Source organism: Pholcus phalangioides, unplaced genomic scaffold (genome assembly GCF_987345545.1).
Source record: "Pholcus phalangioides strain wild (caught in Gottingen) unplaced genomic scaffold, Ppha-v1.0 ptg000008l_1, whole genome shotgun sequence".
NCBI classification, from domain to species: domain Eukaryota; kingdom Metazoa; phylum Arthropoda; class Arachnida; order Araneae; family Pholcidae; genus Pholcus; species Pholcus phalangioides.
The window spans coordinates 55027706-55051956 of NW_028301601.1; positions in this window are offsets into that span (position 1 = coordinate 55027706).

The following is a 24251-nucleotide window of genomic DNA, read 5'->3' on the forward strand; positions in this document are numbered from 1 at the left end:
GATGGTGTAGAGAAAACGGCGATTCCATAACGGAGACTAGAAAACGGTAATTCCATAACGGAGAAGAAAAAACGGCAATTCCATAACGGAGAAGAAAAAACGGCAATTCCATAACGGAGAAGAAAAAACAACGATTCCATAAATGACGAGAGATAAGTGTGATTCCATAATCGAGAAGAGCAAACGGTGATTCCATAACGCTGTAGAGAAAACGGCAATTCCATAACGGAGACGAGAAAACGGTAATTCCATAACGGAGAAGAGAAAACGGTAATTCCATAACGGAGAAGAAAAATTAACGATTCCATAAATGACGAGAGATAAGTGTGATTCAAAATCGAGAAGAGCAAACGTTGATTTCATAATGGAGAAGAGAAAACGGTGATTCCATAATGGAAAAGAGAAAACCGTAATTCCATAACGGAGAAGAAAAAACAATGATTCCATAAATGACGAGAGATAAGTGTGATTCCATAACGGAGAAAAAAAACAACGATTCCATAAATGAAGAGAGATAAGTGTGATTCCATAATCGAGAAGAGCAAATGTTGATTCCATTATGGAGAAGAGAAAACGGTAATTCCATAATGGAGAAGAGAATACGGTAATTCCAAAACGGAGAAGAGAAAACGGTAATTCCTTAACGGAGAAGAAAAAACAACGATTCCATAAATGACGAGAGATAAATGTTGATTCCATTATGGAGAAGAGAAAACGATAATTCCATAATCGAGAAGAGCAAACGTTTATTCCATAATGGAGAAGAGAAAACGGTAATTCCATAATGGAGAAGAGAATATGACGATTCCATAACGGAGAAGAGAAAACAACGATTCCATAAATGAAGAGAAATAAGTGTGATTCCATAATAGAGAAGAGCAAACGGTGATTCCAAAATGGAGAAGAGAAAACGGCGATTCCATAACGGAGAAGAGAAAACAACGATTCCATAATGGAGAGGAGTTAAGTGTGATTTCATCATAGAGAAGAGATAAGTGTGATTCTATAATGGAGAAGAGATAAGTGTGATTCCATAACGGAGAAGAGAAAACAATGATTCCATAAATGAGGAGAGATAATATTGACTCCATAATGCAGAAGAGAAAACGGTGATTCCATAACAGAGGAAAAAAACGGTGATTCCATAACGGAGAAAAAAAAACGGCAATTCCAAAACGGAGAAGAGAAAACAACGATTCCATAAATGACGAGAGATAAGTGTGATTCCATATTCGAGAAGATCAAATGGTGATTCTATTATGGAGAATAGAAAACGGTAATTCCATAATGGAGAAGAGAGGACAGCATTTCCACAACAGAGAAGAGAAAGCGGAGATTCCTTAATGGAGAAGAGAAAACGGCGATTCCATAACGGAGAAGAGAAAACGGTAATTCCATAATTGAGAAGAGAATACGGTAATTCCGCAATTGAGAAGAGAAAACGGCGATTCCATAACGGAGAAGAAAAATCAACGATTCCATAAATGAAGAGAGATAAGTGTGATTCCATAATCGAGAAGAGCAAACGGTGATTTAATAATGGTGTAGAGAAAACAGCGATTCCATAACGGAGACGAGAAAACGGTAATTCCATAACGGAGAAGAAAAAACGGCGATTCCATAACGAAGAAGAAAAATTAGCGATTCCTTGAATGACGAGAGATAAGTGTGATTCCAAAATCCAGAAGAGCAAACGTTGATTCCATAATGGAGAAGAGAAAACGGTAATTCCATAATGGAGAAGAGAATACGGTAATTCCAAAACGGAGAAGAGAAAACGGTAATTCCTTAACGGAGAAGAGAAAACGGCAATTCCATAACGGAGAAGAAAAAACGGCGATTCCATAACGGAGAAGAAAAATTACGATTCCACAAATGACGAGAGATATGTGTGATTCCATAATCGAGAAGAGAAAATGGTAATTCCATAATGGAGAAGAGAAAACGGTAATTCCATAACGCAGAAGAAAAAACGGCGATTCCATAACGGAGAAGAGAAAGCGGTGATTCCATAATGGAGAAGAGGAAACGGCGATTACGTAATGGTGTAGAGAAAACGGCGATTCCATAACGGAGACGAGAAAACGGTAATTCCATAACGGAGAAGAGAAAACGGCGATTCCATAACGGAGAAGAAAAAACAACGATTCCATAAATGAAGAGAGATAAGTGTGATTCCATAATCGAGAAGAGCAAACGTTGATTCCATTATGGAGAAGAGAAAACGTTAATTCCATAATGGAGAAGAGAAGACAGCATTTCCATGACACAGAAGAGGAAGCGGTGATTCCATAATGGAGAAAAGAAAACGGCGATTCCATAACGGATAAGAGAAAACGGTAATTCCATAATGGAGAAAAGAATACGGTAATTCCACAACGGAGAAGAGAAAACGGCGATTCCATAACGGAGAAGAAAAAACAATGATTCCATAAATGAAGAGAGATAAGTGTGATTCCATAACGGAGAAAAAAAACAACGATTCCATAAATGAAGAGAGATAAGTGTGATTCCATAACGGAGAAAAAAAACAACGATTCCATAAATGAAGAGAGATAAGTGTGATTCCATAATCGAGAAGAGCAAACGTTGATTCCATTATGGAGAAGAGAAAGCGGTGATTCCATAATGGAGAAGAGAAAACGGCGAATCCATAACGGATAAGAGAAAACGGTAATTTCATAATGGAGAAAAGAATACGGTAATTCCACAACGGACAAGAGAAAACGGCGATTCCATAACGGAGAAGAGAAAACAATGATTCCATAAATGAAGACAGATAAGTGTGATTATATAATCGAGAAGAGCAAACGGTAATTCCATAATCGAGAAGGACAAACGGTAATTCCATAACGGAGAAAAAAAAAACAACGATTCCATAAATGACGAGAGATAAGTGTGATTCCAAAATCGAGAAGAGCAAACGTTGATTCCATAATGGAGAAGAGAAAACGGTAATTCCATAATGGAGAAGAGGATACGGTAATTCCAAAACGGAGAAGAGAAAACGGTAATTCCTTAACGGAGAAGAGAAAACGGCAATTCCATAACGGAGAAGAAAAAACGGCAATTCCATAACGGAGAAGAAAAAACGGCAATTCCATAACGGAGAAGAAAAAACAATGATTCCATAAATGACGAGAGATAAGTGTGATTCCATGATCGAGAAGAGCAAACGTTGATTCCATTATGGAGAAGAGAAAGCGGTGATTCCATAATAGAGAAGAGAAAACGGCGAATCCATAACGGATAAGAGAAAACGGTAATTTCATAATGGAGAAAAGAATACGGTAATTCCACAACGGACAAGAGAAAACGGCGATTCCATAACGGAGAAGAAAAAACAACGATTCCATAAATGACGAGAAATAAGTGTGATTCCATAATGGAGAAGAGAATACGGTAATTCGACATCGGAGAAGAGAAGACAGCGATTCCATAACGGAGAAGAAAAAACAACGATTCCATAAATAAAGAGAGATAAGTGTGATTCCATTATGGAGAAGAGCAAACGGTGATTCCATAATGGAGAAGAGAAAACGGTAATTCAATATTGGAGAAGAGAAGACAGCATTTCCATAACAGAGAAGAGAAAGCGGTGATTCCATAATGGAGAAGAGAAAACGGCGATTCTATAACGGAGAAGAGAAAACGGTAATTCCATAATGGAGAAGAGAATACGGTAATTCCACAACGGAGAAGAGAAAACGGCGATTCCATAACGGAGAAGAAAAAACAATGATTCCATAAATGAAGAGAGATAAGTGTGATTCCATAACGGAGAAAAAAAACAACGATTCCATAAATGAAGAGAGATAAGTGTGATTCCATAACGGAGAAAAAAAACAACGATTCCATAAATGAAGAGAGATAAGTGTGATTCCATAATCGAGAAGAGCAAACGGTGATTCCATAATGGAAAAGAGAAAACCGTAATTCCATAACGGAGAAGAAAAAACAATGATTCCATAAATGACGAGAGATAAGTGTGATTCCATAATCGAGAAGAGCAAACGTTGATTCCATTATGGAGAAGAGAAAGCGGTGATTCCATAATGGAGAAGAGAAAACGGCGAATCCATAACGGATAAGAGAAAACGGTAATTTCATAATGGAGAAAAGAATACGGTAATTCCACAACGGACAAGAGAAAACGGCGATTCCATAACGGAGAAGAGAAAACAATGATTCCATAAATGAAGACAGATAAGTGTGATTATATAATCGAGAAGAGCAAACGGTAATTCCATAATCGAGAAGGACAAACGGTAATTCCATAACGGAGAAAAAAAAAACAACGATTCCATAAATGACGAGAGATAAGTGTGATTCCAAAATCGAGAAGAGCAAACGTTGATTCCATAATGGAGAAGAGAAAACGGTAATTCCATAATGGAGAAGAGGATACGGTAATTCCAAAACGGAGAAGAGAAAACGGTAATTCCTTAACGGAGAAGAGAAAACGGCAATTCCATAACGGAGAAGAAAAAACGGCAATTCCATAACGGAGAAGAAAAAACGGCAATTCCATAACGGAGAAGAAAAAACAATGATTCCATAAATGACGAGAGATAAGTGTGATTCCATGATCGAGAAGAGCAAACGTTGATTCCATTATGGAGAAGAGAAAGCGGTGATTCCATAATAGAGAAGAGAAAACGGCGAATCCATAACGGATAAGAGAAAACGGTAATTTCATAATGGAGAAAAGAATACGGTAATTCCACAACGGACAAGAGAAAACGGCGATTCCATAACGGAGAAGAAAAAACAACGATTCCATAAATGACGAGAAATAAGTGTGATTCCATAATGGAGAAGAGAATACGGTAATTCGACATCGGAGAAGAGAAGACAGCGATTCCATAACGGAGAAGAAAAAACAACGATTCCATAAATAAAGAGAGATAAGTGTGATTCCATTATGGAGAAGAGCAAACGGTGATTCCATAATGGAGAAGAGAAAACGGTAATTCAATATTGGAGAAGAGAAGACAGCATTTCCATAACAGAGAAGAGAAAGCGGTGATTCCATAATGGAGAAGAGAAAACGGCGATTCTATAACGGAGAAGAGAAAACGGAAATTCCATAATGGAGAAGAGAATACGGTAATTCCACAACGGAGAAGAGAAAACGGCGATTCCATAACGGAGAAGAAAAAACAATGATTCCATAAATGAAGAGAGATAAGTGTGATTCCATAACGGAGAAAAAAAACAACGATTCCATAAATGAAGAGAGATAAGTGTGATTCCATAACGGAGAAAAAAAACAACGATTCCATAAATGAAGAGAGATAAGTGTGATTCCATAATCGAGAAGAGCAAACGGTGATTCCATAATGGAAAAGAGAAAACCGTAATTCCATAACGGAGAAGAAAAAACAATGATTCCATAAATGACGAGAGATAAGTGTGATTCCATAATCGAGAAGAGCAAACGTTGATTCCATTATGGAGAAGAGAAAGCGGTGATTCCATAATGGAGAAGAGAAAACGGCGAATCCATAACGGATAAGAGAAAACGGTAATTTCATAATGGAGAAAAGAATACGGTAATTCCACAACGGACAAGAGAAAACGGCGATTCCATAACGGAGAAGAGAAAACAATGATTCCATAAATGAAGACAGATAAGTGTGATTATATAATCGAGAAGAGCAAACGGTAATTCCATAATCGAGAAGGACAAACGGTAATTCCATAACGGAGAAAAAAAAAACAACGATTCCATAAATGACGAGAGATAAGTGTGATTCCAAAATCGAGAAGAGCAAACGTTGATTCCATAATGGAGAAGAGAAAACGGTAATTCCATAATGGAGAAGAGGATACGGTAATTCCAAAACGGAGAAGAGAAAACGGTAATTCCTTAACGGAGAAGAGAAAACGGCAATTCCATAAGGGAGAAGAAAAAACGGCAATTCCATAACGGAGAAGAAAAAACGGCAATTCCATAACGGAGAAGAAAAAACGGCAATTCCATAACGGAGAAGAAAAAACAATGATTCCATAAATGACAAGAGATAAGTGTGATTCCATGATCGAGAAGAGCAAACGTTGATTCCATTATGGAGAAGAGAAAGCGGTGATTCCATAATGGAGAAGAGAAAACGGCGAATCCATAACGGATAAGAGAAAACGGTAATTTCATAATGGAGAAAAGAATACGGTAATTCCACAACGGACAAGAGAAAACGGCGATTCCATAACGGAGAAGAAAAAACAACGATTCCATAAATGACGAGAAATAAGTGTGATTCGATAATGGAGAAGAGAATACGGTAATTCGACATCGGAGAAGAGAAGACAGCGATTCCATAACGGAGAAGAAAAAACAACGATTCCATAAATAAAGAGAGATAAGTGTGATTCCATTATGGAGAAGAGCAAACGGTGATTCCATAATGGAGAAGAGAAAACGGTAATTCAATATTGGAGAAGAGAAGACAGCATTTCCATAACAGAGAAGAGAAAGCGGTGATTCCATAATGGAGAAGAGAAAACGGCGATTCTATAACGGAGAAGAGAAAACGGTAATTCCATAATGGAGAAGAGAATACGGTAATTCCACAACGGAGAAGAGAAAACGGCGATTCCATAACGGAGAAGGAAAAACAACGATTCCATAAATGAAGAGAGATAAGTGTGATTCCATAATCCAGAAGAGCAAACGGTGATTCCATAATGGAGAAGAGAAAACGGTAATTCCATAATGGAGAAGAGAAGAGAGAGCGGTGATTCCATAATGTAGAAGAGAAAACTGCGATTTCTTATTAGAGAAGAGAAAACGGTAATTCCATAACGGAGAAGAGAAAACGGTGATTCCATAACAGAGAAGAGAAAATCGTTATTCTATAATAGAAGAGAGAAAACGGCGATTCCATAATGGAGAAGAGAAAACGGCGATTCCATAAAGGAGACGAGAAAACGGTAATTCCGTAATGGTGAAAAGAAAACCTCGATTCCCTATCGGAGAAGATAATACGGTAATTCCACAACGGAGAAGAGAAAACGGCGCTTCCATAACGGAGAAGAAAGAACAACGATACCATAAATGAAGAGAGATAAGTGTGATTCGATAATCGAGAAGAGCAAACGGTGATTCCATAATGGAGGAGAGAAAACGGTAATTCCCTAACGGAGAAGAATAAACGGCGATTCCATAAAGGAGTAGAAAAAACAACGATTCCATAAATGACGAGAGATAAGTGTGATTCCATAATCGAAAAGAGCAAACGTTGATTCCATAATGGAGAAGAGAAAACGGTAATTCCATAATGGAGAAGAGAAAACGGTAATTCCATAATGGAGAGGAGAAGACAGCATTTCGATAACAGAGGAGAAAAAGCGGTGATTCCTTAATGGAGAAGAGAAAACGGCGATTCCATAACGGAGAAGAGAAAACGGTAATTCCATAATGAAGAAGAGAATACGGTAATTCCACAACGGAGAAAAGAAAACGGCGATTCCATAACGGAGAAGAAAAAACAACGATTCCATAAATGAAGAGAGATAAGTGTGATTCCATAATTGAGAAGAGCAAACGGTGATTCCATAATTGAGAAGAGCAAACGGTGATTCCATTACGGAGAAGAGAAAACGGTAATTCCATAACGGAGAAGAAAAAACTGCGATTCCATAACGGAGAAGAAAAAACTGCGATTCCATAACGGAGAAGAAAAAACAACGATTCCATAAATGACGAGAGATAAATGTAATTGCATAATCGAGAAGAGCAAACTGTGATTCCATAACGGAGAAGAGAAAACGGCGATTCCTTGATGGTGTAGAGAAAACGGCGATTCCTTGATGGTGTAGAGAAAACGGCGATTCCATAACGGAGACTAGAAAACGGTAATTCCATAACGGAGAAGAAAAAACGGCAATTCCATAACGGAGAAGAAAAAACGGCAATTCCATAACGGAGAAGAAAAAACAACGATTCCATAAATGACGAGAGATAAGTGTGATTCCATAATCGAGAAGAGCAAACGGTGATTCCATAACGCTGTAGAGAAAACGGCAATTCCATAACGGAGACGAGAAAACGGTAATTCCATAACGGAGAAGAGAAAACGGTAATTCCATAACGGAGAAGAAAAATTAACGATTCCATAAATGACGAGAGATAAGTGTGATTCAAAATCGAGAAGAGCAAACGTTGATTTCATAATGGAGAAGAGAAAACGGTGATTCCATAATGGAAAAGAGAAAACCGTAATTCCATAACGGAGAAGAAAAAACAATGATTCCATAAATGACGAGAGATAAGTGTGATTCCATAACGGAGAAAAAAAACAACGATTCCATAAATGAAGAGAGATAAGTGTGATTCCATAATCGAGAAGAGCAAACGGTGATTCCATAATGGAAAAGAGAAAACCGTAATTCCATAACGGAGAAGAAAAAACAATGATTCCATAAATGACGAGAGATAAGTGTGATTCCATAATCGAGAAGAGCAAACGTTGATTCCATTATGGAGAAGAGAAAGCGGTGATTCCATAATGGAGAAGAGAAAACGGCGAATCCATAACGGATAAGAGAAAACGGTAATTTCATAATGGAGAAAAGAATACGGTAATTCCACAACGGACAAGAGAAAACGGCGATTCCATAACGGAGAAGAGAAAACAATGATTCCATAAATGAAGACAGATAAGTGTGATTATATAATCGAGAAGAGCAAACGGTAATTCCATAATCGAGAAGGACAAACGGTAATTCCATAACGGAGAAAAAAAAAACAACGATTCCATAAATGACGAGAGATAAGTGTGATTCCAAAATCGAGAAGAGCAAACGTTGATTCCATAATGGAGAAGAGAAAACGGTAATTCCATAATGGAGAAGAGGATACGGTAATTCCAAAACGGAGAAGAGAAAACGGTAATTCCTTAACGGAGAAGAGAAAACGGCAATTCCATAACGGAGAAGAAAAAACGGCAATTCCATAACGGAGAAGAAAAAACGGCAATTCCATAACGGAGAAGAAAAAACAATGATTCCATAAATGACGAGAGATAAGTGTGATTCCATGATCGAGAAGAGCAAACGTTGATTCCATTATGGAGAAGAGAAAGCGGTGATTCCATAATAGAGAAGAGAAAACGGCGAATCCATAACGGATAAGAGAAAACGGTAATTTCATAATGGAGAAAAGAATACGGTAATTCCACAACGGACAAGAGAAAACGGCGATTCCATAACGGAGAAGAAAAAACAACGATTCCATAAATGACGAGAAATAAGTGTGATTCCATAATGGAGAAGAGAATACGGTAATTCGACATCGGAGAAGAGAAGACAGCGATTCCATAACGGAGAAGAAAAAACAACGATTCCATAAATAAAGAGAGATAAGTGTGATTCCATTATGGAGAAGAGCAAACGGTGATTCCATAATGGAGAAGAGAAAACGGTAATTCAATATTGGAGAAGAGAAGACAGCATTTCCATAACAGAGAAGAGAAAGCGGTGATTCCATAATGGAGAAGAGAAAACGGCGATTCTATAACGGAGAAGAGAAAACGGTAATTCCATAATGGAGAAGAGAATACGGTAATTTCACAACGGAGAAGAGAAAACGGCGATTCCATAACGGAGAAGAAAAAACAATGATTCCATAAATGAAGAGAGATAAGTGTGATTCCATAACGGAGAAAAAAAACAACGATTCCATAAATGAAGAGAGATAAGTGTGATTCCATAACGGAGAAAAAAAACAACGATTCCATAAATGAAGAGAGATAAGTGTGATTCCATAACGGAGAAAAAAAACAACGATTCCATAAATGAAGAGAGATAAGTGTGATTCCATAATCGAGAAGAGCAAACGGTGATTCCATAATGGAAAAGAGAAAACCGTAATTCCATAACGGAGAAGAAAAAACAATGATTCCATAAATGACGAGAGATAAGTGTGATTCCATAATCGAGAAGAGCAAACGTTGATTCCATTATGGAGAAGAGAAAGCGGTGATTCCATAATGGAGAAGAGAAAACGGCGAATCCATAACGGATAAGAGAAAACGGTAATTTCATAATGGAGAAAAGAATACGGTAATTCCACAACGGACAAGAGAAAACGGCGATTCCATAACGGAGAAGAGAAAACAATGATTCCATAAATGAAGACAGATAAGTGTGATTATATAATCGAGAAGAGCAAACGGTAATTCCATAATCGAGAAGGACAAACGGTAATTCCATAACGGAGAAAAAAAAAACAACGATTCCATAAATGACGAGAGATAAGTGTGATTCCAAAATCGAGAAGAGCAAACGTTGATTCCATAATGGAGAAGAGAAAACGGTAATTCCATAATGGAGAAGAGGATACGGTAATTCCAAAACGGAGAAGAGAAAACGGTAATTCCTTAACGGAGAAGAGAAAACGGCAATTCCATAACGGAGAAGAAAAAACGGCAATTCCATAACGGAGAAGAAAAAACAATGATTCCATAAATGACGAGAGATAAGTGTGATTCCATGATCGAGAAGAGCAAACGTTGATTCCATTATGGAGAAGAGAAAGCGGTGATTCCATAATGGAGAAGAGAAAACGGCGAATCCATAACGGATAAGAGAAAACGGTAATTTCATAATGGAGAAAAGAATACGGTAATTCCACAACGGACAAGAGAAAACGGCGATTCCATAACGGAGAAGAAAAAACAACGATTCCATAAATGACGAGAAATAAGTGTGATTCCATAATGGAGAAGAGAATACGGTAATTCGACATCGGAGAAGAGAAGACAGCGATTCCATAACGGAGAAGAAAAAACAACGATTCCATAAATAAAGAGAGATAAGTGTGATTCCATTATGGAGAAGAGCAAACGGTGATTCCATAATGGAGAAGAGAAAACGGTAATTCAATATTGGAGAAGAGAAGACAGCATTTCCATAACAGAGAAGAGAAAGCGGTGATTCCATAATGGAGAAGAGAAAACGGCGATTCTATAACGGAGAAGAGAAAACGGTAATTCCATAATGGAGAAGAGAATACGGTAATTCCACAACGGAGAAGAGAAAACGGCGATTCCATAACGGAGAAGGAAAAACAACGATTCCATAAATGATGAGAGATAAGTGTGATTCCATAATCCAGAAGAGCAAACGGTGATTCCATAATGGAGAAGAGAAAACGGTAATTCCATAATGGAGAAGAGAAGAGAGAGCGGTGATTCCATAATGTAGAAGAGAAAACTGCGATTTCTTATTAGAGAAGAGAAAACGGTAATTCCATAACGGAGAAGAGAAAACGGTGATTCCATAACAGAGAAGAGAAAATCGTTATTCTATAATAGAAGAGAGAAAACGGCGATTCCATAATGGAGAAGAGAAAACGGCGATTCCATAAAGGAGACGAGAAAACGGTAATTCCGTAATGGTGAAAAGAAAACCTCGATTCCCTATCGGAGAAGAGAATACGGTAATTCCACAACGGAGAAGAGAAAACGGCGCTTCCATAACGGAGAAGAAAAAACAACGATTCCATAAATGACGAGAGATAAGTGTGATTCCATAATCGAAAAGAGCAAACGTTGATTCCATAATGGAGAAGAGAAAACGGTAATTCCATAATGGAGAAGAGAAAACGGTAATTCCATAATGGAGAGGAGAAGACAGCATTTCGATAACAGAGGAGAAAAAGCGGTGATTCCTTAATGGAGAAGAGAAAACGGCGATTCCATAACGGAGAAGAGAAAACGGTAATTCCATAATGAAGAAGAGAATACGGTAATTCCACAACGGAGAAAAGAAAACGGCGATTCCATAACGGAGAAGAAAAAACAACGATTCCATAAATGAAGAGAGATAAGTGTGATTCCATAATTGAGAAGAGCAAACGGTGATTCCATAATTGAGAAGAGCAAACGGTGATTCCATTACGGAGAAGAGAAAACGGTAATTCCATAACGGAGAAGAAAAAACTGCGATTCCATAACGGAGAAGAAAAAACAACGATTCCATAAATGACGAGAGATAAATGTAATTGCATAATCGAGAAGAGCAAACTGTGATTCCATAACGGAGAAGAGAAAACGGCGATTCCATGATGGTGTAGAGAAAACGGCGATTCCTTGATGGTGTAGAGAAAACGGCGATTCCATAACGGAGACTAGAAAACGGTAATTCCATAACGGAGAAGAAAAAACGGCAATTCCATAACGGAGAAGAAAAAACAACGATTCCATAAATGACGAGAGATAAGTGTGATTCCATAATCGAGAAGAGCAAACGGTGATTCCATAACGCTGTAGAGAAAACGGCAATTCCATAACGGAGACGAGAAAACGGTAATTCCATAACGGAGAAGAGAAAACGGTAATTCCATAACGGAGAAGAAAAATTAACGATTCCATAAATGACGAGAGATAAGTGTGATTCAAAATCGAGAAGAGCAAACGTTGATTTCATAATGGAGAAGAGAAAACGGTGATTCCATAATGGAAAAGAGAAAACCGTAATTCCATAACGGAGAAGAAAAAACAATGATTCCATAAATGACGAGAGATAAGTGTGATTCCATAACGGAGAAAAAAAACAACGATTCCATAAATGAAGAGAGATAAGTGTGATTCCATAATCGAGAAGAGCAAATGTTGATTCCATTATGGAGAAGAGAAAACGGTAATTCCATAATGGAGAAGAGAATACGGTAATTCCAAAACGGAGAAGAGAAAACGGTAATTCCTTAACGGAGAAGAGAAAACGGCAATCCCATAACGGAGAAGAAAAAACAACGATTCCATAAATGACGAGAGATAAATGTTGATTCCATTATGGAGAAGAGAAAACGATAATTCCATAATGGAGAAGAGAAGACAGCATTTCCATGACAGAGAAGAGAAAGCGGTGATTCCATAATGGAGAAGAGAAAACGGCGATTCCATAACGGATAAGAGAATACGGTAATTCCATAATGGAGAAAAGAATACGGTAATTCCACAACGGAGAAGAGAAAACGGCGATTCCATAACGGAGAAGAGAAAACAGTGATTCCATAAATGAAGACAGATAAGTGTGATTCCTTAATCGAGAAAAGCAAACGGTGATTCCATAACGGAGAAGAGAAAACGGTAATTCCATAACGGAGAAAAAAAAACGGTGATTCCATAACGGAGAAGAGAAAACAACGATTCCATAAATGACGATAGATAAGTGTGATTCCATAACGGAGAAAAAAAACAGTGATTCCATAAATGAAGAGAGATAAGTGTGATTCCATAATCGAGAAGAGCAAACGGTGATTCCATAATGGAGAAGAGAATACGGTAATTCCACAACGGAGAGGAGAAAACGGCGATTCCATAACGGAGTAGAAAAATCAACGATTCCATAAATGAAGAGAGATAAGTGTGATTATATAATCGAGAAGAGCAAACGGTAATTCCATAATCGAGAAGAGCAAATGGTAATTCCATAACGGAGAAAAAAAAACAACGATTCCATAAATGACGAGAGATAAGTGTGATTCCAAAATCGAGAAGAGCAAACGTTGATTCCATAATGGAGAAGAGAAAACGGTAATTCCATAATGGAGAAGAGAATACGGTAATTCCAAAACGGAGAAGAGAAAACGGTAATTCCTTAACGGAGAAGAGAAAACGGCAATTCCATAACGGAGAAGAAAAAACGGCAATTCCATAACGGAGAAGAAAAAACGGCAATTCCATAACGGAGAAGAAAAAACAATGATTCCATAAATGACGAGAGATAAGTGTGATTCCATAATCGAGAAGAGCAAACGTTGATTCCATTATGGAGAAGAGAAAGCGGTGATTCCATAATGGAGAAGAGAAAACGGCGAATCCATAACGGATAAGAGAAAACGGTAATTTCATAATGGAGAAAAGAATACGGTAATTCCACAACGGACAAGAGAAAACGGCGATTCCATAACGGAGAAGAAAAAACAACGATTCCATAAATAACGAGAAATAAGTGTGATTCCATAATGGAGAAGAGAATACGGTAATTCGACATCGGAGAAGAGAAGACAGCGATTCCATAACGGAGAAGAAAAAACAACGATTCCATAACGGAGAAGAAAAAACAACGATTCCATAAATAAAGAGAGATAAGTGTGATTCCATTATGGAGAAGAGCAAACGGTGATTCCATAATGGAGAAGAGAAAACGGTAATTCAATATTGGAGAAGAGAAGACAGCATTTCCATAACAGAGAAGAGAAAGCGGTGATTCCATAATGGAGAAGAGAAAACGGCGATTCTATAACGGAGAAGAGAAAACGGTAATTCCATAATGGAGAAGAGAATACGGTAATTCCACAACGGAGAAGAGAAAACGGCGATTCCATAACGGAGAAGGAAAAACAACGATTCCATAAATGAAGAGAGATAAGTGTGATTCCATAATCCAGAAGAGCAAACGGTCATTCCATAACGGAGAAGAGAAAACGGTGATTCCATAACAGAGAAGAGAAAATCGTTATTCTAAAATAGAAGAGAGAAAACGGCGATTCCATAATGGAGAAGAGAAAACGGCGATTCCATAAAGGAGACGAGAAAACGGTAATTCCGTAATGGTGAAAAGAAAACCTCGATTCCCTATCGGAGAAGAGAATACGGTAATTCCACAACGGAGAAGAGAAAACGGCGCTTCCATAACGGAGAAGAAAGAACAACGATACCATAAATGAAGAGAGATAAGTGTGATTCGATAATCGAGAAGAGCAAACGGTGATTCCATAATGGAGGAGAGAAAACGGTAATTCCCTAACGGAGAAGAATAAACGGCGATTCCATAAAGGAGTAGAAAAAACAACGATTCCATAAATGACGAGAGATAAGTGTGATTCCATAATCGAAAAGAGCAAACGTTGATTCCATAATGGAGAAGAGAAAACGGTAATTCCATAATGGAGAAGAGAAAACGGTAATTCCATAATGGAGAGGAGAAGACAGCATTTCGATAACAGAGGAGAAAAAGCGGTGATTCCTTAATGGAGAAGAGAAAACGGCGATTCCATAACGGAGAAGAGAAAACGGTAATTCCGTAATGAAGAAGAGAGTACGGTAATTCCACAACGGAGAAGAGAAAACGGCGATTCCATAACGGAGAAGAAAAATCTACGATTCCATAAATGAAGAGAGATAAGTGTGATTATATAATCGAGAAGAGCAAACGGTAATTCCATAACGGAGAAAACAAAACAACGATTCCATAAATAACGAGAGATAAGTGTGATTCCATAATCGAGAAGAGCAAACGGTGATTCCATAATGGAGAAGAGAATACGGTAATTCCTTAACGGATAAGAGAAAACGGCAATTCCATAACGGAGAAGAAAAAACAACGATTCCATAAATGACGAGAGATAAGTGTGATTCCATAATCGAGAAGAGCAAACGTTGATTCCATTATGGAGAAGAGAAAACGGTAATTCCATAAAGGAGAAGAGAAGACAGCATTTCCATGACAGAGAAGAGAAAGCGGTGATTCCATAATGGAGAAGAGAAAACGGCGATTCCATAACGGATAAGAGAAAACGGTAATTCCATAATGGAGAAAAGAATACGGTAATTCCACAACGGAGAAGAGAAAACGGCGATTCCATAACGGAGAAGAAAAAACAATGATTCCATAAATGAAGAGAGATAAGTGTGATTCCTTAATCGAGAAGAGCAAACGGTGATTCCATATCGGAGAAGAGAAAACGGTAATTCCATAACGGAGAAAAAAAACGGCGATTCCTTAACGGAGAAGAAAAAACAACGATTCCATAAATGACGAGAGATAAGTGTGATTCCATAACGGAGAAAAAAAAACGATTCCATAAATGAAGAGAGATAAGTGTGATTCCATAATCGAGAAGAGCAAACGGTGATTCCATAATGGAGAAGAGAAAACCGTAATTCCATAACGGAGAGGAAAAAACGGCGATTCGATAACGGAGAAGAAAAAACAACGATTCCATAAATGACGAGAGATAAGTGTGATTTCATAATGGAGAAGAGAAAGCGGCGATTCATTAATGGTGTAGAGAAAACGGCGATTCCATAACGAAGACGAGAAAACTGTAATTCCATAATGGAGAAGAGAATACGGTAATTCGACATCGGAGAAGAGAAGACAGCGATTCCATAACGGAGAAGAAAAAACAACGATTCCATAAATAAAGAGAGATAAGTGTGATTCCATAATCGAGAAGAGCAAACGGTGATTCCATAATGGAAAAGAGAAAACGGTAATTGAATAATGGAGAAGAAAAGACAGCATTTCCATAACAGAGAAGAGAAAGCGGTGATTCCATAATGGAGAAGAGAAAACGGTGATTGTATAACGGAGAAGAGAAAACGGTAATTCCATAATGGAGAAGAGAATACGGTAATTCCACAACGGAGAAAAGCAAACGGTGATTCCATAATGAAGAAGAGAAAACGGTAATTCCATAATGGAGAAGAGAAGACAGCATTTCCATAACAGAGAAGAGAGAGCGGTGATTCCATAATGTAGAAGAGAAAACTGCGATTTCTTATTAGAGAAGAGAAAACGGTAACTCCATAACGGAGAAGAGAAAACTGTGATTCCATAACAGAGAAGAAAAAACAACGATTCCATAAATGACGAGAAATAAGTGTGATTCCATAATGGAGAAGAGAATACGGTAATTCGACATCGGAGAAGAGAAGACAGCGATTCCATAACGGAGAAGAAAAAACAACGATTCCATAAATAAAGAGAGATAAGTGTGATTCCATTATGGAGAAGAGCAAACGGTGATTCCATAATGGAGAAGAGAAAACGGTAATTCAATATTGGAGAAGAGAAGACAGCATTTCCATAACAGAGAAGAGAAAGCGGTGATTCCATAATGGAGAAGAGAAAACGGCGATTCTATAACGGAGAAGAGAAAACGGTAATTCCATAATGGAGAAGAGAATACGGTAATTCCACAACGGAGAAGAGAAAACGGCGATTCCATAACGGAGAAGGAAAAACAACGATTCCATAAATGATGAGAGATAAGTGTGATTCCATAATCCAGAAGAGCAAACGGTGATTCCATAATGGAGAAGAGAAAACGGTAATTCCATAATGGAGAAGAGAAGAGAGAGCGGTGATTCCATAATGTAGAAGAGAAAACTGCGATTTCTTATTAGAGAAGAGAAAACGGTAATTCCATAACGGAGAAGAGAAAACGGTGATTCCATAACAGAGAAGAGAAAATCGTTATTCTATAATAGAAGAGAGAAAACGGCGATTCCATAATGGAGAAGAGAAAACGGCGATTCCATAAAGGAGACGAGAAAACGGTAATTCCGTAATGGTGAAAAGAAAACCTCGATTCCCTATCGGAGAAGAGAATACGGTAATTCCACAACGGAGAAGAGAAAACGGCGCTTCCATAACGGAGAAGAAAGAACAACGATACCATAAATGAAGAGAGATAAGTGTGATTCGATAATCGAGAAGAGCAAACGGTGATTCCATAATGGAGGAGAGAAAACGGTAATTCCCTAACGGAGAAGAATAAACGGCGATTCCATAAAGGAGTAGAAAAAACAACGATTCCATAAATGACGAGAGATAAGTGTGATTCCATAATCGAAAAGAGCAAACGTTGATTCCATAATGGAGAAGAGAAAACGGTAATTCCATAATGGAGAAGAGAAAACGGTAATTCCATAATGGAGAGGAGAAGACAGCATTTCGATAACAGAGGAGAAAAAGCGGTGATTCCTTAATGGAGAAGAGAAAACGGCGATTCCATAACGGAGAAGAGAAAACGGTAATTCCATAATGAAGAAGAGAATACGGTAATTCCACAACGGAGAAAAGAAAACGGCGATTCCATAACGGAGAAGAAAAAACAACGATTCCATAAATGAAGAGAGATAAGTGTGATTCCATAATTGAGAAGAGCAAACGGTGATTCCATAATTGAGAAGAGCAAACGGTGATTCCATTACGGAGAAGAGAAAACGGTAATTCCATAACGGAGAAGAAAAAACTGCGATTCCATAACGGAGAAGAAAAAACAACGATTCCATAAATGACGAGAGATAAATGTAATTGCATAATCGAGAAGAGCAAACTGTGATTCCATAACGGAGAAGAGAAAACGGCGATTCCATGATGGTGTAGAGAAAACGGCGATTCCTTGATGGTGTAGAGAAAACGGCGATTCCATAACGGAGACTAGAAAACGGTAATTCCATAACGGAGAAGAAAAAACGGCAATTCCATAACGGAGAAGAAAAAACAACGATTCCATAAATGACGAGAGATAAGTGTGATTCCATAATCGAGAAGAGCAAACGGTGATTCCATAACGCTGTAGAGAAAACGGCAATTCCATAACGGAGACGAGAAAACGGTAATTCCATAACGGAGAAGAGAAAACGGTAATTCCATAACGGAGAAGAAAAATTAACGATTCCATAAATGACGAGAGATAAGTGTGATTCAAAATCGAGAAGAGCAAACGTTGATTTCATAATGGAGAAGAGAAAACGGTGATTCCATAATGGAAAAGAGAAAACCGTAATTCCATAACGGAGAAGAAAAAACAATGATTCCATAAATGACGAGAGATAAGTGTGATTCCATAACGGAGAAAAAAAACAACGATTCCATAAATGAAGAGAGATAAGTGTGATTCCATAATCGAGAAGAGCAAATGTTGATTCCATTATGGAGAAGAGAAAACGGTAATTCCATAATGGAGAAGAGAATACGGTAATTCCAAAACGGAGAAGAGAAAACGGTAATTCCTTAACGGAGAAGAGAAAACGGCAATCCCATAACGGAGAAGAAAAAACAACGATTCCATAAATGACGAGAGATAAATGTTGATTCCATTATGGAGAAGAGAAAACGATAATTCCATAATGGAGAAGAGAAGACAGCATTTCCATGACAGAGAAGAGAAAGCGGTGATTCCATAATGGAGAAGAGAAAACGGCGATTCCATAACGGATAAGAGAATACGGTAATTCCATAATGGAGAAAAGAATACGGTAATTCCACAACGGAGAAGAGAAAACGGCGATTCCATAACGGAGAAGAGAAAACAGTGATTCCATAAATGAAGACAGATAAGTGTGATTCCTTAATCGAGAAAAGCAAACGGTGATTCCATAACGGAGAAGAGAAAACGGTAATTCCATAACGGAGAAAAAAAAACGGTGATTCCATAACGGAGAAGAGAAAACAACGATTCCATAAATGACGATAGATAAGTGTGATTCCATAACGGAGAAAAAAAACAGTGATTCCATAAATGAAGAGAGATAAGTGTGATTCCATAATCGAGAAGAGCAAACGGTGATTCCATAATGGAGAAGAGAATACGGTAATTCCACAACGGAGAGGAGAAAACGGCGATTCCATAACGGAGTAGAAAAATCAACGATTCCATAAATGAAGAGAGATAAGTGTGATTATATAATCGAGAAGAGCAAACGGTAATTCCATAATCGAGAAGAGCAAATGGTAATTCCATAACGGAGAAAAAAAAACAACGATTCCATAAATGACGAGAGATAAGTGTGATTCCAAAATCGAGAAGAGCAAACGTTGATTCCATAATGGAGAAGAGAAAACGGTAATTCCATAATGGAGAAGAGAATACGGTAATTCCAAAACGGAGAAGAGAAAACGGTAATTCCTTAACGGAGAAGAGAAAACGGCAATTCCATAACGGAGAAGAAAAAACGGCAATTCCATAACGGAGAAGAAAAAACGGCAATTCCATAACGGAGAAGAAAAAACAATGATTCCATAAATGACGAGAGATAAGTGTGATTCCATAATCGAGAAGAGCAAACGTTGATTCCATTATGGAGAAGAGAAAGCGGTGATTCCATAATGGAGAAGAGAAAACGGCGAATCCATAACGGATAAGAGAAAACGGTAATTTCATAATGGAGAAAAGAATACGGTAATTCCACAACGGACAAGAGAAAACGGCGATTCCATAACGGAGAAGAAAAAACAACGATTCCATAAATAACGAGAAATAAGTGTGATTCCATAATGGAGAAGAGAATACGGTAATTCGACATCGGAGAAGAGAAGACAGCGATTCCATAACGGAGAAGAAAAAACAACGATTCCATAACGGAGAAGAAAAAACAACGATTCCATAAATAAAGAGAGATAAGTGTGATTCCATTATGGAGAAGAGCAAACGGTGATTCCATAATGGAGAAGAGAAAACGGTAATTCAATATTGGAGAAGAGAAGACAGCATTTCCATAACAGAGAAGAGAAAGCGGTGATTCCATAATGGAGAAGAGAAAACGGCGATTCTATAACGGAGAAGAGAAAACGGTAATTCCATAATGGAGAAGAGAATACGGTAATTCCACAACGGAGAAGAGAAAACGGCGATTCCATAACGGAGAAGGAAAAACAACGATTCCATAAATGAAGAGAGATAAGTGTGATTCCATAATCCAGAAGAGCAAACGGTCATTCCATAACGGAGAAGAGAAAACGGTGATTCCATAACAGAGAAGAGAAAATCGTTATTCTAAAATAGAAGAGAGAAAACGGCGATTCCATAATGGAGAAGAGAAAACGGCGATTCCATAAAGGAGACGAGAAAACGGTAATTCCGTAATGGTGAAAAGAAAACCTCGATTCCCTATCGGAGAAGAGAATACGGTAATTCCACAACGGAGAAGAGAAAACGGCGCTTCCATAACGGAGAAGAAAGAACAACGATACCATAAATGAAGAGAGATAAGTGTGATTCGATAATCGAGAAGAGCAAACGGTGATTCCATAATGGAGGAGAGAAAACGGTAATTCCCTAACGGAGAAGAATAAACGGCGATTCCATAAAGGAGTAGAAAAAACAACGATTCCATAAATGACGAGAGATAAGTGTGATTCCATAATCGAAAAGAGCAAACGTTGATTCCATAATGGAGAAGAGAAAACGGTAATTCCATAATGGAGAAGAGAAAACGGTAATTCCATAATGGAGAGGAGAAGACAGCATTTCGATAACAGAGGAGAAAAAGCGGTGATTCCTTAATGGAGAAGAGAAAACGGCGATTCCATAACGGAGAAGAGAAAACGGTAATTCCGTAATGAAGAAGAGAGTACGGTAATTCCACAACGGAGAAGAGAAAACGGCGATTCCATAACGGAGAAGAAAAATCTACGATTCCATAAATGAAGAGAGATAAGTGTGATTATATAATCGAGAAGAGCAAACGGTAATTCCATAACGGAGAAAACAAAACAACGATTCCATAAATAACGAGAGATAAGTGTGATTCCATAATCGAGAAGAGCAAACGGTGATTCCATAATGGAGAAGAGAATACGGTAATTCCTTAACGGATAAGAGAAAACGGCAATTCCATAACGGAGAAGAAAAAACAACGATTCCATAAATGACGAGAGATAAGTGTGATTCCATAATCGAGAAGAGCAAACGTTGATTCCATTATGGAGAAGAGAAAACGGTAATTCCATAAAGGAGAAGAGAAGACAGCATTTCCATGACAGAGAAGAGAAAGCGGTGATTCCATAATGGAGAAGAGAAAACGGCGATTCCATAACGGATAAGAGAAAACGGTAATTCCATAATGGAGAAAAGAATACGGTAATTCCACAACGGAGAAGAGAAAACGGCGATTCCATAACGGAGAAGAAAAAACAATGATTCCATAAATGAAGAGAGATAAGTGTGATTCCTTAATCGAGAAGAGCAAACGGTGATTCCATATCGGAGAAGAGAAAACGGTAATTCCATAACGGAGAAAAAAAACGGCGATTCCTTAACGGAGAAGAAAAAACAACGATTCCATAAATGACGAGAGATAAGTGTGATTCCATAACGGAGAAAAAAAAACGATTCCATAAATGAAGAGAGATAAGTGTGATTCCATAATCGAGAAGAGCAAACGGTGATTCCATAATGGAGAAGAGAAAACCGTAATTCCATAACGGAGAGGAAAAAACGGCGATTCGATAACGGAGAAGAAAAAACAACGATTCCATAAATGACGAGAGATAAGTGTGATTTCATAATGGAGAAGAGAAAGCGGCGATTCATTAATGGTGTAGAGAAAACGGCGATTCCATAACGAAGACGAGAAAACTGTAATTCCATAATGGAGAAGAGAATACGGTAATTCGACATCGGAGAAGAGAAGACAGCGATTCCATAACGGAGAAGAAAAAACAACGATTCCATAAATAAAGAGAGATAAGTGTGATTCCATAATCGAGAAGAGCAAACGGTGATTCCATAATGGAAAAGAGAAAACGGTAATTGAATAATGGAGAAGAAAAGACAGCATTTCCATAACAGAGAAGAGAAAGCGGTGATTCCATAATGGAGAAGAGAAAACGGTGATTGTATAACGGAGAAGAGAAAACGGTAATTCCATAATGGAGAAGAGAATACGGTAATTCCACAACGGAGAAAAGCAAACGGTGATTCCATAATGAAGAAGAGAAAACGGTAATTCCATAATGGAGAAGAGAAGACAGCATTTCCATAACAGAGAAGAGAGAGCGGTGATTCCATAATGTAGAAGAGAAAACTGCGATTTCTTATTAGAGAAGAGAAAACGGTAACTCCATAACGGAGAAGAGAAAACTGTGATTCCATAACAGAGAAGAGAAAATCGTTATTCTATAATAGAAGAGAGAAAACGGCGATTCCATAATGGAGAAGAGAAAACGGCGATTCCATAACGGAGAAGAGAAAACAACGATTCCATAATGGAGAGGAGTTAAGTGTTATTTCATCATAGAGAAGAGATAAGTGTGATTCTATAATGGAGAAGAGATAAGTGTGATTCCATAACGGAGAAGAGAAAACAATGATTCCATAAATGAGGAGAGATAATATTGACTCCATAATGCAGAAGAGAAAACGGTGATTCCATAACAGAGAAAAAAAACGGTGATTCCATAACGGAGAAAAAAAAAACGGCAATTCCATAACGGAGAAGAGAAAACAACGATTCCATAAATGACGAGAGATAAGTATGATTCCATATTCGAGAAGGTCAAATATTGATTCTATAATGGAGAATAGAAAACGATAATTCCATAATGGAGAAGAGAGGACAGCATTTCCATAACAGAGAAGAGAAAGCGGAGATTCCTTAATGGAGAAGAGAAAACGGCGATTCCATAACGGAGAAGAGAAAACGGTAATTCCATAATTGAGAAGAGAATACGGTAATTCCACAACGGAGAAGAGAAAACGGCGATTCCATAACGGAGAAGAAAAATCAACGATTCCATAAATGACGAGAGATAAGTGTGATTCCAAAATTGAGAAGAGCAAACGTTGATTCCATAATGGAGAAGAGAAAACGGTAATTCCATAATGGAGAAGAGAATACGGTAATTCCAAAACGGAGAAGAGAAAACGGTAATTCCTTAACGGAGAAGAGAAAACGGCAATTCCATAACGGATAAGAAAAATCGGCGATTCCATAACGGAGAAGAAAAAACAACGATGCCATAAATGACGAGAGATATGTGTGATTCCATAATCGAGAAGAGCAAACGTTGATTCCATTATGGAGAAGAGAAAACGTTAATTCCATAATGGAGAAGAGAAGACAGCATTTCCACGACAGAGAAGAGAAAGCGGTGATTCCATAATGGAGAAAAGAAAACGGTAATTCCATAATGGAGAAAAGAATACGGTAATTCCACAACGGAGAAGAGAAAACGGCGATTCCATAACGGAGAAGAAAAAACAATGATTCCATAAATGAAGAGAGATAAATGTAATTGCATAATCGAGAAGAGCAAACTGTGATTCCATAACGGAGAAGAGAAAACGGCGATTCCTTGATGGTGTAGAGAAAACGGCGATTCCATAACGGAGACTAGAAAACGGTAATTCCATAACGGAGAAGAGAAAACGGTAATTCCATAACGGAGAAGAAAAAACAACGATTCCATAAATGAAGAGAGATGATTGTGATTCCATAATCGAGAAGATCAAATGGTGGTTCCATAATGGAGAAGAGAAAACGGTAATTCCATAACGGAGAAGAAAAAACGGCAATTCCATAACGGAGAAGAAAAAACAACGATTCCATAAATGACGAGAGATAAATGTGATTCCATAATCGAGAAGAGCAAACGGTGATTCCATAACGGCGAAGAGAAAACGGCGTATCCTTAATGGTGTAGAGAAAACGGCGATTCCATAACGGAGACTAGAAAACGGTAATTCCGTAACGGAGAAGAGAAAACGGTAATTCCATAACGGAGAA